Below are 5,063 nucleotides of genomic sequence, written 5' to 3'. Positions count from 1 at the left end.
AGCTCAGCATTTGGGCAAAGATGCTGAAAACGACAGAAAACCACCGATTACAACTTCTTTCAAACTAGGGGACATTATATCTGACTTCAGGCACCAGAATCCTGAATAGATCAATAGTTTAAGTGCATATAACAGTTTAATGCTTTTAGGAGAACAGTTGCATTATTATCATTTTATTTCAGTGAAGCAGCAAATTGAAATGAATTATTAAGCTCCTGAAGGAAGTGGCATAGATAAAGGTAAAGTTCAGTTTGACTCATTTGCCATAGATACAGACGGCATCTCGTCATAGAAGGGGGCGTGGCTTCGCCGAGGGGGAAAATAGAATCTTTAGAGAAACACAATTTTCCACTCTTTTTAGCCATTTTCTGGTGGAATATCAACTTATTTATCACATAAATAAAGTCAAGTGTAAATCGGGACCATATGGATATTTTCTCACAGCAGATTGTTCAGTAGAAGTGAAAAAATGGCAGTTGTAGCAAGCGCTAGCTAACCGTTAGCATTAGCCCGATGCTAATATGTAGCATCAAGTTAGCATTCTCCGTTATTCATGTATTTATGGGCTGTTGAACCACTTTGCTCCTCCCCATGTCTTTGTATCATTATTTAGTAGAAAACTATATTCATAATTCAGCATTTGTTACAGTCGTTTTTGAATAATTCGAGAAAATTCAAAAAAATTCAAAATTGTTTTCCCCCTTAACTGTTTTAAAAAATGACCATATATGGGCGATTCCAGAGATGCCGTCTGTATCTATTGACTTGACATAGTCGGCACGGCAACAGTTTAAAATTGTTTGCCCTCATCTATGTCACTTCCTGTCAGTGTCCAATAGGCTGTAGTTTCCCCACGTGACGTCTTCCTGGACAGTAAGGCAGACGCTGGACTTCCTGTCGGCGATCGTTTATTTTCACAACTAGCAGGTTCCCACACAAATGGGCTATATGCACAGTGACCCCACGTGATTTCCGCCTGGACAGTAAACCAGACGCTGTCCTTCCTGTCTGTTATCTCTTCCCATTAAAAATGAGCAGGTCCCACAGAAATGAAGCAATAGCTTAAGATTTGGTAAAGGACAGTGAGTAAAAGTTCGGATGTGACGGAGAAGGTTAAAAAATATTACGTGAGACGCAACGACTTCACTGGAGGAAACTCCGTGTTCATAACGGTGGATGTTTTTGTCTTGAGGCTAACGCGGCTAACACAGCTAACGTGGCTAACACAAAATAAAAAATAAAACTAGCGCAAAGTTTAGAACGAGCCTGCGCAAAAAACGAATCGTCCTGTTAGTTTAAATAATATTTACTTGTTTACATGTTATATTATCATTTTTCAACACTAGCCTTTAGCTCTAAGATAAAGCTCCGCCCCTACGACAGCTGGCGTTTCCCTTGGGGCTGGATTCACAGCGAACATGATGTTTGTAATGCGTTGCTGTGACTCCATCAGTAACTCGTTGTCCTTAACCAGATCCTGAGCTATCGGTATTTTTGTGTGGGAACCTGCTAATTGTGAACGTAAACGACCAGCGACAGGAAGTGCTGCGTCTGGCTGACTGTCCAGGAAGACGTCACATGGGGAAACTGCATATAGCCTATAGAGAGAAGCTCAGGATCTGGTGAAGGACGAGTTACTGATGGAGTCACAGAAACGTGTTGCAAACATCATGTTCACTGTGAATCCAGCACCAAAGGAAACGCCAGCGCTCGTAAGGGGCGGAGCTTTGATATTAGAGCTAAAGGCTAGTGTTAAAAATGATAATATAACATGTAAACAAGTAAATATTTAAACTACTAACAGGACGATTCTTTTTTGCGCAGCTCGTTCTAAACTTTGCGCTAGTTTAATTTTTATTTTGTGTTAGCCGCGTTAGCCGCGTTAGCCTCAAGACGAAAACATCCACGTTATGAACACGGAGTTTCCTCCAGTGAAGTCGTTACGTCTCACTTAATATTTTTTAACCTGCTCCGTCACATCCAAACTTTTACTCGCTGTCCTTTATGAAATATTAAAGGTATACAGGAGGATTTTCCCGAATTTTAGGAAAGAACCGCCCTCTCCACTTTTTTTACCTGCCTCCGAGGAGGAAGAATCTCCCCAAAACACTCTGGTCTTGTTTCTCTCTTCTGAAGCCTTTCTCTTCTTCTCATACACTTCGAAGACACTTTTTCTCTTGCCCCTCTGCCATTTTCAAACGACTTGGTGCGTTCTGCGAGCAGCAATTAATGGCTAACAGCATAACTCACATAGGCCTGAAAGTAACACCAGAATGATTGACAATCAGGAGGACCAATCGTCTTGATGATCCACCCGGAAATAGAACATCCTCCGCTAGACCTTTAAGCTATGGCTTCATTTCTGTGGGACCTGCTCATTTTGAATGGGAAGAGATAACGGACAGGACGGACAGCATAGAGCCCATAAGGAAATGAAACCATAAACATCACAGAAAGTGGCCAAGCTAATGAAAACTGGGAACAATCTTTAGCAAAATATTAAATATAATCCTTTGGCTTTATCCAAATCTAAAGCTTCTAATAACGACTAAAACTAGGCGAAAACATGACAAAAAAGTGACTGTCGTTGTTGTTGCCGTGTGACTTTTTTGTCATTACGATCAGTTTTGTAGGCCTTAGCTTTCAAACGAGGCGTTGCTGTGTGGCTCTCCAGTCGAGAAGCTTTTAGATTTGGGTAAAACTGGGGAAAAAACGTGTAAAAACGTGGGGTAAGAGGTTAAAAACCGTCTCAATAAAGCATCTACAGTAGCTTTACATTGTAAGGCTAACCACTCTGCCGCTCATTCAGACGCAAACGTTTGGCTTTCAGAGACGTTTTATTCAAAAACAGACACTTTTCTCCGTGACACAAACATGTCGTCCACAAACGTTAGAAAAACTCCAGTCTTTCTCAAAGCAGCCGCAAAACGAGTCGTGTCTCTTCAGCCGTCAGTATGCTAGCTGCTTTAGCATCAGTGATTTGGAGTTTACGATCTCCAAAGTCCTCAGTCGCTGCAGACGTCGCACAGATAACAAAGGAGTCGAACCCGGGACCGTGTTGCTGCTAAATGTAAAGTCACAGACGGTTAGCACGTTTAGTTAAGGCTAGTTTGGCTAAAACAGTTCAGCGATACATTCATTAGCTTCAAACACACACGAGCTAGCGTAGCGTTAGCCGTGGAGCTAACGGCCGGGCTAAGCTAACGGCCGGGCTAAGCTAAGCGTTAGCCTCTAAACACTGTATTTCAGCGAGAGCCACAGCGCTAACATCTCAGTGCAGTTTAGGAAAGTTCACACCAGCTCAAAACAAGATCAAAACTAAAAAATTTTCATTTACGTGTGAATGAGCTTTGATGCTACTTAGGTTTAGATTCGTGTGGACGCTGACGTTGACGTGGTCAGGCTGCTACGGTAAATGCTACGTTACATTTCAGAGTCTGACATCTTTATTTCATATAAAAACATTTGAATATAAAGTTTGGCACAGAGATAGTCTACGACGATCTAAATCACACATTCAGAAAACCCTGTGGTAAACTTTCCTTTAAGATCAAACTGTCTATAGATACAGACGCATCTCTATATTTGGAAAACAGTTAAGGGGGAAAACAATTTGGATAAAAATGTAAACTTTCTCTAATTATTCAAAAGCTACTTTAACAAAAGCTGAATTTTGAATATAGTTTCTACTAAATAAAGACACAAAGACATGGAGAGGAGCAAAGTGGTTCAACAGCCCATACATACATAAATAACGGAGAATGCTAATGCTAGCGGTTAGCTAGCGCTAGCTACGACTGCTGTTTTTTCATTTCTACTGAACAATCTGCTGTGAAGAAAATATCCATATTTGTATGTGATAAATATGTTCATATTCCACCAGAAAATGGCTAAAAAGAGGAGAAAAAAGGTGTTTCCCAATAGATTCTATTTTCCCCCTTGACAAAGCTCTTCAATAGAGTTCGGGAATGTGACGTCATATCGCTAAGCATTATGGGATTAGCAGCCATTGTAAATTAATGGAGATTTTAAAAGTTAAAATACTGGAGTTATTGTTCACATTAAAACACTTGGAGACCACAGTGTGTTAGATGTTTTTACCAGCAGTATCTCAGCAGCTAACGGAGTCGTTCCACTGGTTTTTTCTCCACTTTTTATACTGTTTTTAGCTAATGTTTGTCTATGGAAATGTATGCTAACAGCTGCAAAGATGGCGGATCTCCATGGTAACTGTGGACATTCCCGAACTCTATAGATATGGACGGCATCTCGTCATAGGAGGGGGCGTGGCCTCGCTAAGGGGGGGAAATAGAATCTTTTGGGAAACACAATTTTTCACTCTTTTTAGCCATTTTCTGGCAAAATATAAACTTATCACATACAAATAAAGTCAAGTCTAAATGAGGCCCATATGGATGATTATTAACAGCAGATTGTTCAGTAGAAGTGGAAAAACGGCAGTCGTAGCTAACGTGAGCTAGCGTTGGCATTATCACGATGCTAACATGAAGCATCATGTTAGCATCGTGAAGCATCATGTTAGCATTCTCCGTTATTCATGTATCTATGGGCCATGAACCTCTTTGCTCCTCTCCATGTCTTTGTGTCTTTATTTAGTATAAACTATATTCATAATTCAGCTTTTGATAAAGTAGTTTTTTAATAATTAGAGAAAGTTTAGATTTTTCTCCAAATAGTTTTTCCATTTAACTGTTTTCAAACATGACCATATATGGGCGACTCCAGAGATGCGTCTGTTCAACATTTCAACATCTCTAATCCGAGAGTCGGACAAATGAACCTTGAAAGTTACATGTGTAAAATGCAATGAGGTTTTTAATCAAAGTCGTGCAGGCCTAACGCACAGTGGTCACACTCGCCCATCATGGACACAAGAGCAACGGAACATCTACCATGCTCCTAATGAAAGTGTTCCTCACCAACAACATGAGGCTAAGTGTCCATTACACTGATCTGAATTTACAGAAGTCCCTTTAATGCTGCCCCTGGACCGACGTGAGTTCAGTTCCTGTGTTCGATGCTTTTATTACGATTCCGTTTAA

The sequence above is a fragment of the Gobius niger genome (genome assembly GCF_951799975.1).
Source record: "Gobius niger genome assembly, chromosome: 14".
NCBI classification, from domain to species: Eukaryota; Metazoa; Chordata; class Actinopteri; order Gobiiformes; family Gobiidae; genus Gobius; species Gobius niger.
The sequence above is the reverse complement of the archived record's forward strand: the minus strand, read 5'-3'. Positions refer to the sequence as shown.